Consider the following 15,595-nt stretch of genomic DNA (forward strand, 5'->3'; position numbering starts at 1 on the left):
TTCTACTGTGTCTGTTTAATAGAGAGTTATATTATGTTTAATTTTATTTTATGAAATCCCGACAAAAGTGTTTGTTCTTACAGGACAGTATGCTCTTTTATTCTTGTGCGTAAGCAGAGACTCACAGAAACACAACCTAGTTTAAATGAACAGGAATTGAAACACTGTAAGCGGTGTGCATGCGTGTGTGGAGACTGTGTCATTGGAATGTTGTTCATCTGGAGAGACCAGCTTTGTTTTAAAACAGCCAAAGAGATATTTTTCCAAAGGACTGCTCTTCCAGGAACTCTGAGAGCCAGACTTTACTCTACTATACTATACTGGCCTTCCCTATACTTGAACAATCACGGGTACTGATTTATTCTCAATGCACACATTTTCATACTTTTGATTGGATTATAATCAGATTCATGCGCTTGTCTGGGAGCTGATTGAGAAACATTAGTCATTGTGCATCTCGGCAGTCACTGACCTTACTGGATTGTTATATAGCTATTTGACAAGATGTGCATTGTCAACAATGAGAAGAACAGTGAATCTGAGACCTCTGAGCAAGCTGCAAAAAGATGAAAGTGTCCTAGCATTAGATTACAATTGTATTTGTATAATTTCAGTCATTTCATAAATTGAGAATTGAAATACACTGTAGTTAATTGAATTAAAGAAGTTCTTGTTTCAAATTTTTGACCCTTGACCACAAAACCATTTATAAGTCACGCGGTTATACTGTATTTGTAGCAATAGCCAACAATGCATTGTATGGCCCAAAATTATATATATATAAAAAAATATTAATTTTTGATTAGTAATATGCATTGCTAAGAATTCATTTGGACAACTTTAAAAGCTCATTTTCTCAGTATTTTGATTGTTTGCACCCTCAGATTCCAGATTTTCAAATAGTTGTGTCTTGGGCAAATATTGTCAGATCCTAACAAACCATACATAAATGGAAATCTTATTTATTCAGCTTTCATATATGAAGTATAAATCTCAATAAATAAATGAATAAATAAATAAAGACCATTATAAATGGTTTTGTGGTCCAGGGTCCCATTTAAGAATTGAAAATCCAAATTCTATGCAAGTACATAAGGCATGTTGTACAATTAATGTTTTAGTTTCCATCTATCTGTCTGTCTATCTATCTATCTATCTATCTATCTATCTATCTATCTATCTATCTATCTATCTATCTATCTATCTATCTATCTATCTATCTATCTATCTATCTATCTATCTATCTATCTATCTACTGTATCTTTCTGTCCGTCCGTCCGTCTGTCTATCTATCTAGCTGTTTAAAAACATATTCAAAACATATCATATCTATAATAGTGTACTGGTAATATTTGATAATAAAAAAAACTAAACAAATGAAAAAAAATGGTAAGGGATCTTCCTTTAAATATACATACTATCCGGATAATTTCCACAGATAAACTTAAGTCTTAAGGCTTATGAAGTGGAAAGACAGCAATGTTTGGCAGGTGAAACACTGTAACACTGTATCAGTTGTTGCAGAGCAGCAGCCCTCCAATTAGAGCACGCGCATATCATGACGTGAACGCGCCCGTGCCCCGTCGTCCAAATACTTGAGACAGTTAGAAAGCAGATAGGGAGACCGCCGGGGAAAGAAACACATGACTGGAGGTATATCGGTCCAGCGGAGGAGTACGGACAACGAGACCACGGTAATTGATCTCATTCGGGACTCTTTATGATCGTGCGGTGCGAAAGGGACGCGCAGATGGGTTTAAAGCGTATCGCGTTGTGTCATGTGCTCGTGCAGGACATCATCTGTGCTGTTGGTATTTGCTAATGTACAGTATTTGCGGAACCGGGCACATCCATCAGCTACAGCAATCCATAGTTTTACCTGCAAATGCCGTCGTGGCTTTCTTTGGTGCTTTCTGGCAATGCGATGCAGTCGCTCCTCGGACGCTGGGTTTAGTATCGGCTTTTAGATGGATGAATTACATGCACGCGCATGCATTTAACTTCACCTCGCGCTTTCAGATGCTGCATTTGGATATAGTGAGGTTGTGCTGGTGTTTCTGCTGTTGTTGAATAATTTAAAAGGCTGTATCTGGGGCTGAAGGAGAGAAACAAACACTGAGCTGTTATGTGAGAGTGTTTTATTTGAGGCGAAGGAATGGAAGGAACGCTTAGACAACGAAAACTTTGGTTGTGTTCATTTGTGTGATTTTTGTTGTGCAATACCAGCGGCATTGAGAAGTGTGTGAAGCAGTGGTTTGTTTGCATTAACGCTCTCTGTTTTCCTGTAAAATCTGCACCCACCTGTGATCTTTGGGGCAAAGTTGACCTATATTGAGGAATTCTTCAAATTCGCCATTCTCGATTAATCTACGACTAGCCTAGTCTAAAAACCCCTTGTATGTTTTCATCTGAGAGTGTATTTTTATATGGACAAATATGTTCTAAACAGAATTTAATAGAGTGGGTTCACACAATTTGAGCACTTTGGGGAACAACTAAAAGTGTTGATTTCTCTAGGATATTTAATTCAGTTATGTTTCGGCGATTCATAAAATCCCACACTTTTTTTTAAATAACAAATGTATTATTTTCCTTTTAGGTAGCTTATGGATACTGTGCATCTTAGAGATACACTGTAGCTTGTGTGTATTTTACAAATAAATCCCTGTTGTGACAGGAGTAGCCAATCAATATCGACATTACATCCAGTCCATTTCTTACAAATTCAAAAGTGTGAGTGAAAGTGTTTAGGGAAATTATTTTATGGAATATTTTAAATCTACACCAGGGACATTTAGTCCTTTGCACCCTTGTAAAAGAACAGTTTCTCTCTCTCTCTCTCTCTCTCTCTCTCTCTCTCTCTCTCTCTCTATGTGTGTATATATATATATATATATATGTATGTATGTCCCGTAAATATTTCACATAAAACAGACATTGAGTTGATAACCACACAAGATCGATGTTGGGAAACTTGTCCTCCGCGTGAATAATGAATTGTGCTCGTTCACGCGTCTGCGCGTTCCTCATTCATTTCGGTGCACGTGAGTGAGAGGCAGCAGGCGGAGTGCGAGTCCTGCTGAAACTACAATATTGATCTGAACCTCGACTCGTACACACTGAGGATACGTTTGGATTATTAAACATTTCTTCTTTCACCAGTAAGTAGCGCTTTTGAGATTTTCTGAGCTAGTGTTTGCGGGGTTTTCCTCTGTGAGATTCGCGCACAAACGCGTCTGAGACTCGTTTGGTTCAGCGGTTGCGTTAAGTTTGATTTAAAAAAGTTACTTTCTCTTTCTCTGACACTAAAAAAGAGCTTCTCACCCTCTCATTTAGACTTGTTTGTTGTCACACGTTTCATGGTGTTTTATGAACTGCACGTTAACGTTCTTCTTTTGAATCGTTAGAAGAGAATCTCGTTGTTGTTTTATTTGTTTTAGTTAAAGTGTCAGTGGCGAATGTAGGCTATGTGTTAAAGATGTGGGTTTATTCATTATCTTTTTCTAACAGACACAGATATGTAGAGTCGGTCATTCGGGGTTGATGATGATCTTGTAGCAGGTGTCTTGTAGAGGGACTTCCGCAGTTTCAACCCCCATCTACACTGTACTGCTGATGTGAACGAGTCGTTCTAACGAGTCGGATCTTTTCAATGAATCATTTGAATCGGTTCACATAAACAATTGGTGCTGTTCACCCGCGAACTGGACTGAATCGGTCCAAACTGTTCTGGAGTCGACCTCGTCTGGCTCATTTGAACTCATATGGTCTCTTTCGGGGATTATTGACTGAAGCCGAGGGGTGATGGTGGAATTGATTGATTGAGTGAAAAGATACTTTAATAGCGCAAATGTTACGCCTGTGGGGTTTTGTGGGAACTATCGTCCGCTCTGTTTGGTTAAAATACGCCCCCTAAACTGTACTATTGATGTTTTTCTTAAAACGTTTACCATAGTAACCACAGCATTCCCACGACCATGAAAGTCCTTTTTACTTTATTTTTCTGGAAACAAATGAAAATGAAAAAATAATGGACATTACTGAATATATTAATACAAATATAAAGATAATCTAATCTAATATATCTTATATATAAATAGATATGAATAAATTAGCCACTGGAAAAAGTAAGAAAAAATAATGGCAAAATACCATAGTTGCTACTGTAATAATAAATGAATACCAGATCGTTTTTTTTTTTTTTTCATTGTTGGCTAACACCAAGTTATGAAATTATTTAAAAATCATAACTGCAATAACAGATAATCTTTTGGAAAATATTAATATTTGAAAAAAAATTACATAATTCAGTTTTTGCATCTTTCTTAGGTTAACTTGTTACACAGGTATGATGAAGTGAGGTTTTGACTTCCATAATCATGTTGGTGTGTGATCTGTGCGGTCCTGAAAATCCTGATGCATGTTTCCTCGTGCAATCAGCTCATGCTTCTGTCTCTCTCTCTCTCTCTCTCTCTCTCTCTCTCACACACACACACACACACTGGTGCCTGCAGGGATTTGGATAGGTAAAATGAATATGATTATGAATTTGTCGTCTTTCTTTGATGCTTTCCTAACATCCTTCCATGTTCAGTCTCGGGTTAATCTTAAAATCAAAATCAAATCAAATCTGACCTTGTTTAATTTCTTAATGCATGTTCCTGATCTCAGTGTGCACGTTAATGCAAATAAAAAGAAAATTGTTTGTCTTTATAATCTTGCTCTCGCTCTGCCTCATCCTTATGTTTTGGTTGATATTACAGATTGGTGTATTCAAACACACTTTCTCTGCTTTAATAATAAATCAAATTTAATATGGGTTCATTTAATTTCTAGAGTTTTACATGGGAGGCTTTTTAGTGCAGTTTTTTTATTCACAAAGTTTGTAGTCACATTTTTATAATGAAATAAGTCTCTTATGTTCAGCAGGGTAGCTATTATTTGAGCAAAAATACAGTAAAATTGTGAAATATTATTATAATTTAAATGAACTCATTCATGTGAATGTTTAAAAAAAAAAAATTATTCCTGTGATCAAAGCTGTATTTTCAGCATCATTCCTCCAGTCTTCAGTGTCACATCATCCTTCAGAAATCATTCTAATATACTGATTTACTGCTCAAAAACATTTCTGATTATTATCAATGTTGAAAACAGTTGTGCTGCTTCTCATTTTTGTGGAAACTGTGATACCTTTTTTTCAGGATTCTTTGATGAATTGAAAGTTCAGAAGAACAGCATTTATTTCAACTGGAAATCTTTTGCAAATTTGCAACATTAGTATACTGTAAATGTCTTTACTGTCACTTTTGATAAAAAAATCTGACTTCAGACATTTGAACATAATGTATGTTTAGATAACAGTAAAGTGGTTAAACATAGCTGCAGTCTATATGATATGACTTAAAAATGTAACGTCCAGAAATTATTTGAAAAATCTTGGAAATTGAACAACTTGAGAACTCTTTAACCTGCCAAAATACTGTTATGGCTGCTATTTATAAAGCCATTCATTTCCAGTGTTAAATCTAGATTTATACATTTCTTAAACAGTTTTCACTTGCTAAATTATAGAGAACATATTCAGATATCATCAGATCTGTTGCGTGCATATAAAAAAAAATGCAGATAGTGCCAAATATAGGTTTGCAGGATATTGACAGAATGAGGTGATATCCACCTGATTATGTGTTTCTTCACCTGTCTCTGTTTCTATCACTCTTCCACCTTTTTTCTCTCCTTCGCTCTCTAACCGATCAGAACTATTCTTGGCCTGCTCTCTGAGCTGATGGGAAAATCTGACATTGCTAACAGAGGGGAATTTGAGCTCGACTCAAGCCAAAGCCCGCTTCCTCCTCCTGAGCCCTCACACCACACATCCACCCCTCTGCCGTCTGGCACCACCGCCATCAGGACATCTGATTTACTGTCTGCTGTCTTGCATGACAAAGACAGCCTTTCTGGTGAGAGTGTTTGAGAAAGGGAGAACCAAACAGAAAGGAAGAAGCTCTTTTTTTTAAAAAGAGAAGTATTTTAAAAAAGGTTCCCACTACTTGAGGTTTACTGTGAGCAGCATTATCAGTTGTACATTGTTTATCACAGGTTTGGGAATAACTGAGCAACAACCAGTTATGGGCATTGCGTCCCACTGTGCCAACTGAATTTGGCACCTGACTTGGTTGCATCTTGGCTGCTGAATTTAACTCCATCTGATGAACGAGGAGAGGTGAAAAATCCCATAAAAGAACTGGCATGTAGCACAAATTTAGAATCTAGCAAACAGCAAGGCAACTACAAAGAAAGCTGCAGATTTATTATTTATTTTTGCCGTTTATTGGACAGCATGGTGGAGATTTGACAGTGAAGTACAGAGAGAGAAAAGGGGGGCGAGTAAAAGATATGACCCAGCCCAGACTTGAACTCAGTTCCCCATGAACACATTTTTATTGCAATGCATTGCAAGCATTTTAATATAAAATAATATATTGTGCTGTGGCACTTTACATTGAGTTGCAGCGAACTTCATCTTAATTAATTAAATTTTAAGGCTCTATGAAATACCTGTCGTAGCTTATTTATTTGAGTAAATCCTGTGTTTTCCATTTATTTCCTGGATTCTATTTTAATCGCTTCATTGAATATTAATAATCAAAAGCATCTCTAATTTATTTGTATTATTTTATAATTATTATTTATTTTAGAAATACTGTGTTGTATATTTACATTTTTCTTGTAAATATATTCTGGTAAATAATATTTCTGGCAAATATTCCTTAAAAATAATCTTAGTAGTTATAGTACTATTAGTATTTGTAGTATTATCATTACATTTAAGTATTATATTTCTGTCTCAGTTTCTTCAAGTTAGACCGTACTTTTTTTTTTTGATGGGTTGCTGTGAAGACCTTTTGAGTTTCTGTTTGTACATGATATGATGATAGGTTTCCTCAAAAGAAATAGTAAAATGCTCATGAAGTGACTCTCAGAGCAGTTCTAGATGGTTTGTTTTCATGTACTCCTATATTGAGGCAGCAGAGAAACACAGCGAGCGTCACGTAAAGTTTGTGTGCAGAAAATTAAACAGTGTTTCAGCACCATTCAATCATACATAAACACGCAGAACATGTAGAATTTACATTTAAATAGTAGCCTGTTTTCCTTAAGTAATATTCACAGACACTAGTCCATATTGTGTTTAGTTTTAAGTGCATTGACCTACTTTTAATTAATTCATCTGAAATTTTGAAAAATTCTGTTAATTCCATTTTTTATGACTGGATTCCATCTGTGTTTTCCTGCATCGCAGAAATGATAGGACCCTAGTAATTGTTAGTTGTCCAATCTGCTAAGCTGCACCTCTGCAAAAGATCTCAAAACAACATTTGGTAACCCTTGTCTGAAAAGTTTTGTCCATTTTGGGATCAAAGGGAGCAAGTGGAGAGCAGGGTACAAGTGTACACTAGATCTTGAGTGCAAGGGCACAATGGGACTGGAGCTCCTGAGGGGGTGTGCAATGGAAAAGTGCCCTGCGCTGTGTCAACAGACAGTCTGTGTATATGTGCGTGCGTGTGTGTTTTTAAAGCAGCTGATGTGGCGACAGCAGCAGCGGAAATGGATCCAGGGATGAGCAGAAACCAGATCTAACACAGGCACAGGGAAGGAATGGCCTTGTAAGGCATCTGAGAGTCAGAGAGAGAGAGACACACACACACACACAGTGTGTCGCCAGTCCCTGAAGACAGACACACACATATATATTCAATGAAACATCAGCATTTCTAAACACTCTGAACTAAACAAATCAGTATCTGACCCACACTGGCTATAAAATAAGAAATGTTACATTATAAAGCTTTAAAGGTATTAGCTTTAAACTTTAAACCAAAAAATGATTAGCGTTTATAGGAGAATATGTGCTGCTGCTTTTGATTTGAGTTTGGCAAACATGCTAATTAAACGTAGACCTGGGAACAGTTCCTCTTGTATTTGATTGTACCAAATCTAATCTTTTATGGAAAATATTGTCTCACATGAAATCCTTCTTATATGGGAAAAATGTCTTTTATGCTCTTGTTAATATTTGAATCTTGGAGGAGTACTGTGCAGATCATAACTTAATTTGGAACACATGCCTGTGAATTAGAAAATGTATTTAGGAGATATTTTTAAGTTTTTATTTTAATTTTATTTTTTTCAATATTTGGAGTGCTTTTTTGTGCTTCTCTCATTGCCATTGTATAATTTGTAAAACTTTTTCACATTTGATCACACATTAGATTTCATCGCTGTACAAGAAAGCAATTTAAGATATAATTCATGCCCATAGATAGCAGGATGAATCGCTGCAAAGCATAAACCTTGGGTGTTTGTTTAAATTACTGTAGTAATAATAGTGAGGTACTGTAAATAAATTTTAATGTGAAGTGATGAATGAGGCAGAACTTGGCTTCAAGGATAATATCTGTCTCTGCAGGACTATCACAAACACACAAAATCCTCCATGGATTTAGTCTAAACTTATTCAGCGAAAGCAGAGTATTTCAGTATACACATTTGTTTCTATCAGTAAGACAAACTAGCTGCTTCTCTCCAAACACCTGCGTTTTTATTGGCCTGATAAGATTTTACAGATTGTAAGATTCGTATGGTGTGACAGTATCTTTTCCAAAACCCACTCTCAAATATCTACACTTTAGCCTTAAAAACAGCTAAAGCACAACAGATTCAAAAAGGTTTTTTGTTTTTTTGTGTTTTTTTTGATGCAGTGCTTTGTAGAATTGCATACGGTTAACGATACATACTCTGGTTAATTTTTGCTGTCTATGTAGGCCGCTTTCTAGGTGTTTTTTTTTTTTTTAAACGGAGCTCTGGTCACTTGAATGTTATTTCATGTAGCAATTAATCCCCATTTGACCTCCTTGTAAAAAAAAAATCTGTCAAACTGATATAGATATTCAATTAAATGCTGGAAGGCAGAGTGCTTCCCCATCTGATAGTGTGCGTAATTTAATAATGGAGGTTTCCAGCACGGTGGCATCGCCAGGCCAGTTTAATGAGTGACGGAGAGATAGAAGAGAAAGGGAAGGGTAGATGAAGAGGAAGGAGGAGGGGGTGTAGGATACTTTGATTTGTTCTGCCTTGATGGTCGTCACCCCTTTGCTTCTTCTGAGAATTAACCAATTAGACTGTGCCTGGTGTGTTTGCCGGCCACACTATTAGACGGATGAAAGGAGACCTCTGTTTAGCCTATAAACGACGAGTGAGCAGAATATTGATAAAGACAAGTGAGGGTTATTGATTTCGCCCCGCCACGTTTGTTCCTTTGTGCCATGATACAGTTCTGCCTAGTTATTTTTACCCCACAGTGCCGTGTGCGAGTTATTGTTGTGAGAATTAAGCTGCCAGATTTAAATGTAGGAAGTGATTCACTCTGGATTGTACTTTTGTGACAGAACTGCACTTATCTGACAGCGATCTTATTCACTGTTCTCAGAACAGCCGTGGTGGCTTTTGAAAGCCCTGTAATGACTGTCAGTCTGTTCATTAAGGATAATTGGTAATGTTACGCAGTTCTGGATTTGTGTGGCATGTGGGTGTGTTGAAGTCATAAGTGGATGAGTGATAAATAAAGACCAGGCTTTCAGTGATGTATCTATGATAACAACCCATTACAAGAATTCCAGTATGAAACAAATGTGTGTGTGTGTGTACTGTAGGGTGGCAGAATTAATCTTATAAAATACTGTTTGTAGACTAATTTCTGAATGACTTGCAGCATGTTTTTAATAAACCAGTACATTTCTTATAGGGGTGTAAATGTACATTTTGACGTTTGACAAATGTTTTTTTAATAAATAACCGTTCTTTAAAAAATTCAGTTATAATTAAACCTTTCTTAGGGATAAAAATCGACCTGCTTATTCCCTAAACTAGGGAGCCCTTTTACATTACTGTAAGATTACAATTAAGAATAGAACACTAACTTAAATTTAATTACTATTTATTTTTAAATATATCAATCAACACTCTTCTTTTTTCAATTGTTATAAATTATAAAATTTCTCATTTTTGTTGAAATATATTCATTTACACAATGGCTGTCATACCTTGTTTCATAACAGATTAAAACATTCATTAAATGATTAACATTAAAACATCACTAACAGGTAAAGTAAAATATAGTGAGTATCTAGACTTTATTTCTATAGCAAACTAATGAATCATGGACACTGATTACTTGCCTTAGGTAAATTTATGAATATACTCACATTAGAACTAGTAGTTAAAAGTAAAGCAATAATCACGCTCCACACTGCCGTTTTAACTGAGGCCTTTATAAAGCTAGCTATCTGTTTAATATAATGTAGAGCACGTGCACCAACTTATTTTTATTTTATAAATATATATATATATAATAAAATAAAATACTTTTTTTTTTCTTATGTAGAAAGTAGAGTGTGATGGAAACTTGTGTTGGAAGATGAACAGAAAGTTATTGGACTCACAGGTCGAGACTGATTTAGAGAGAGCTCAATGCAAATAGCAAGGTCCTTTTAGCTTTGTTGCAATTGTTGTTTAATTGCTTTCTTGAAACAACAACATTTAGATGTGTCAGTGAAAAATGAAGGGACAAAAGGGTGAGTTTAATGAGAATGCACAAAATGATTCTTCTTTAATGACATCCCGAACCTCTTGTAACATCTGTCCAGCCTGAACTTTCCACAGTGCTCATTAACGCAAGCCAACGTTGTCCACCGAACACAGTCTCACCTGCTGTTCTTCATTACGATAATGATTTCTACCTTCCATCTCTCAGCTGGACTCCTTTTTTGGCTCTTGAATATCGATTTACTTTCCATCCTGAGGGTGTCATTCTCCGAAACTTTATTTCTTAACTCTCTCATGGCTCTTCATAGCTGTGGCCACCTGCTAAGCTCTCAGGAGCAGTGAGTAATTGGAAATCTCCCTTTCGCCAAGGGAAACCCTGTGCTACACATCAATCTTCTTTTCCTGGGTTTAAAAAATCCCAGGGATTTCTCACTGTCTTCCTCTCACACATATGTTGGCATACACTGGTCTTTGAGTGGATCCTCTGTGCAGTGATGTTTTCAGGCCAAGGTGAACTGGGATACTGGAGGACAGTGCAAGAGCCAAAAGCTGCCTAAGGGTCTTGAGGGATGGAAATTGAAGGCACTGACAGCGATTTTCAATGTCAAGGTGACCAAGTCATTAATTTTCAATGGGAGATGACAATTTTACTACGACATGAGTGACAGTGATTGTTCTAAGGATACATAGGGCCCTGTGATTTCCACAATGTGGAAAACTTAGACCGAATCACATAATTCAGTCGTCATAATGGAATTTACTATATAACGCAGAATGTAACAGAATTTGGCAATACGTTTTTCCGCTTGGCTGATGTGTTCGAGGCGGGGCTTTTATTTTGATGGCGCAGCAGCGCCTGAGCGCGCACAGTGCTCACACTCTCTTTTGTCGTTTTAGTTAACAGTTCTGTCTAATGCAAATAGAAGTCTGTCTAATAATCAGATAGAACGGTTAAACAAAGGAATTAATGTATACCGAAAGTATTATAATGATTTATTTCATATTAGGCCTATTAGTATTAGAAAGGCAAACATTATAATACTTTCTCGTTTGCGTCAGCATTAAGCAAATACGAATTTATATAATTTAAACAAATCTTTAAATGACTTGATCATATTCTGTTACGGCTGTATGTCATGAAGTAACACATTTGCATAATGTCCACCCACATTCTACATTGCTTAAATGTAAAAAAAAAATTGTGTGGTTAACATTAGGGGTGTAAATCAGATGGTTCATCATGATACGATACGATATTGATTCTCATTACCAGCGATACGATATTTGTCGATACCTCAAAAAAAATTATACGATACAATTCGATTCAATTAGGGCTGCAACTAACGATTATTTTGATAATCGATTAATCTGTCGATTATTTTTACGATTAATCGATTAATCGGTTTATGTGCTTATATTTTAGTTTTTCCCATTTTTTCCCCCAAGTAAATTATTAATAAAGGGTCTTTATCCTTCAGCATAGATTTTTAAGAGATTTTAACCATTTTGCATTGTCATATCCTCATTAAAAATATACCTGGAGTTGTTTTATTGTGTTAGTAATCCTTTGTCGAACTCTTCTGCAATCAAAACACTGACCCATACTCTAGCAAATTTCACAAGGAGATATCAAATAATGTTTTCACCATGGCAGTCCTTAGAGCTCCTAAAGTAGTTTAACATCCCGGACAAAGCTTATTAAGGAATCTTTCAGAACATATTTTCACGAAGAATAAGGATAAAACAGAATAAAATTGCAGTGCATTGTATTTTATTATTTACTGGGAAACAGCTTTATAGCTTTTGCTGTGAAATTGTAAACAATCCTTCGAAAAAAGTGCCAATGGCATGAAACCTGAATGGAACTCACAATTGAAAGTAAAATCCATCAGAAGGTTGTCCAGAAAAAAAAAATAGGACACACACAAAAAACCTGCTGTGTGAAAAAGAGCAGTGAATACTTAGAAAAAAAAGTGCATTTCAAATATCTTTAAACATTTACCTCTCTCATTCAGTCATAATTAGGCTGCACGACTGAATTTTGAACTGGTAAACGACAAACTGATCACAGAACATGTTTGTAAAGCTTTAAATGTTAACTGTTAAAAAGCAATGTTATCAGCTTTTACGACTAAACATTTGCAAACAACATTGTACTGGAGAATCTGCACAAATGAAAGTCTTAGGGGCCGTTCACATATCGCGCCTAAAAACGCGTGGAAAACGCTAGGCGCACCGCTTTCTCCTTCTTTCCAAAGCGCTCGTGCAGAAGCGACCCTGAGGCGTCTGCCTTTGCTAAGCAACCATGACGTGCTTTCTCCTTGAAGACGCGGAAATTTCAGCAAAGAATAAATGGATTTGCAGCTCAAAAAATCGCTTGCAGTAGCTCTGCTACTAAATTTATTTCAAAATGGAAATCCATATACAACTATGATCAGCTGTTCCTTTCATCTTGACTGAGATTTTAACGTTGTTACGGGAAAGGATGAAGCTGATTGGTTAGTTCTTGTCACATGACCCGCGATGCGCTTGCTGCATTCTGAAAAGTTGAGATGTTTTTAACTCGATGCGGTGCGGTGTTGGAAATAACGAACTTGAGCGCGCAAAAGACGCGATATGTGAACGTCCCCTTAAACAGTTCAGTAGTGCAGAGTTTACAGGTTACTCTTCTTTTTTGAAGGCTCAAAGTAAAGTACTCCCACATCCTGCTGAATGCTGCAGAGACCATAGACATGTACAGAAAGGCTTTCTATACATGTCTATGGCAGAGACGCTGTTCGGGAAGCACGTGACATAAAACGAGGCCAGCTCTTGGCTATTCGCTACTTCTCCTGCTGTACTGACTGAGTAAAACCTCCGGTGGCTCATTACTGCCGCACTTTGGTCACCGCAGATTTGAAATATGCACGAAATGAGCCGCTTACGGCAAATAAAAGTTATTTAGCAACGAATCGATGACTAAATTAGTTGACAACTATTTTAATAATCGATTTTAATCGATTAAATCGATTCGTTGTTTCAGCTCTAGATTCAATACAGGAGTATATTGATCGATATATCGATATTTTTATATTATATATCTATTTTAAACAGCCATCTACATTTTTATTAACTCACAAATGCAACCAAAATATAGAACACAAACATTTATTTGAAATTTTCACACTGTGTGAATAAGCAATTGGAAAATTGGCTGCTACTATGGGCTCAATGTTTTGTTTTAAACAGATAACAATATTACAAGCAATAGCAGAAAATAAATACCATACAACAAAGACACAAGTTCGATAAACAGTGCTTTTCAGGTTTTTCCAAGTATAGATCTCTGCAGGAAAGTAATGTGAGTTACCAGATCAGGGTGTTTTTACACCATGATACCTGAATGGTTGACGTCATAGTGACATTAGGTTTAGGGCTGGGGTTGGGTAAGGGGGGTTAATTTAGATTGCATGATCTAGAAACACCCAGCGGTGATAAACGCCCACTTTTGCTCTGCAGAGACCTAAGTCTCGGTTTTTCAGCTCAGTCTAAAATGCATTTTAAGGTATGCTACAGAAATGTAAAATGCATGACTTCATGTAAAATAACTGCAGTCTTCACTGTATAAATTTAATAAAAAAAATTTATGTAAAAAAGTCAGGAGCAGTGAGCACTTGTATTTTTCTTTGAATGTATTAGATTTATTATTAGTTTGCTTTCACTTTAAGAACAAAGAACTGATTTAATATACTGATACACATGCCTTTTCTTTCTGAACTGTTTGTTAAGATGCCTAAGCGACTGTGTTTACTAGGATATTCGCCAAAACGCGCATTTAGATGTAATTTTGTCTGTATTTCTTCATCTATGCACAAAAAAGCAGAAGACGACTCTAGGGTGGACGGGGTGGACTCTTGGTTCTAAATAAATGCGACTTATAGTCCAGTGCGACTTATGTTGTTTTCCTCATCATGACGTATTTTTGGATTGGTGCGACTTATATTCAGGTGCGACTTATAGTCTGAAAAATACAGTAATTGTTTTTAAATTTATTATACTTTAAATTATCATTTATTTCTGTGATGCAAAGCTGAATTTTTAGGATCATTATCACTCCTTTTCTAATGATTTCTAATGATCCTTTAGAAATCATTCTAATATGATGATTCATTATCAAAGTTGGAAACAGTTCTGCTGCTTAATAATTTTTCAGAACATGTGATACTTTTTTAGGATACTTTGATGAATAAAAAGAAGAAAAAAGAAGCTATGTTTTTAAAATATAAATATTTTGTAATAACAATATACACTACTGGTCAGTAATTTGGGGTCAGTAATTTGTTTTTTCTTTTTAAATAAAATCAATACTTTTATTCGGCAAGGATGTGTTAAATTGATAAAAAGTGATAGTAAAGAAAATATATTATAAGAATATATATTAGAATTATTATTATTTTTTTTAATAAATGCAGTTCTTTTTAACTTTTTATTCATCAAATATATTAGACAGCAGAACTGTTTCCAACACTCATAATAAATCAGAATATTAGAATGATTTCTAAATGATCATGTGATAGACTGGATGTTACGTGTGACACTGAAGTCTGGAGTAATGATGCTGAAAATTCAGCTTTGCATCACAGGAATAAATTTTTTTTTTAAAGTATATTCAAATAGAAAACTTATTTTAAGTTGTAATAATATTTCACAATATTTCTGTTTTTTCTGTATTTTTTATCAAATACATGCAGGCTTGATGAGCAGAAGAAACTTCTTTCAAAAACATTAAAAATAGTAATGTTTCCAAACTTTTGGTCTGTACTGTATGTATATATATATAATATATATATATATATATATATATATATATATATATATATATATATATATATATATATATATATATATATATATATACGTACCTCGGTTTTAAAGTCACGGTTCGGTTCATTTTCGGTACAGTAAGGGAAAGAAATGCAAACATTAAACTTAAGGTTGTTTATTACTA

At 35.4% G+C, this 15,595-nt stretch overlaps 1 protein-coding gene across 4 annotated transcripts in view; it reads left to right on the top strand.

Moving 5' to 3' along the window:
- The first annotated feature begins 1,547 nt into the window (after nt 1–1,547).
- LOC132127870 (spermatid perinuclear RNA-binding protein-like) overlaps nt 1,548–15,595 on the top strand; it is a 99,873-nt gene continuing 85,825 nt past the window's right edge. The window contains exon 1 of one of the 4 annotated variants that reach the window (XM_059540060.1): nt 1,548–1,694. The gene's annotated coding sequence lies outside the window, so the exon portion shown is untranslated. Of the gene's footprint in view, nt 1,695–3,006; nt 3,162–15,595 lie in introns of those variants that run through there. The other 3 variants (XM_059540064.1, XM_059540061.1, XM_059540063.1) reach the window with 3 other exon arrangements.

Source organism: Carassius carassius, chromosome 45 (genome assembly GCF_963082965.1).
Source record: "Carassius carassius chromosome 45, fCarCar2.1, whole genome shotgun sequence".
NCBI classification, from domain to species: domain Eukaryota; kingdom Metazoa; phylum Chordata; class Actinopteri; order Cypriniformes; family Cyprinidae; genus Carassius; species Carassius carassius.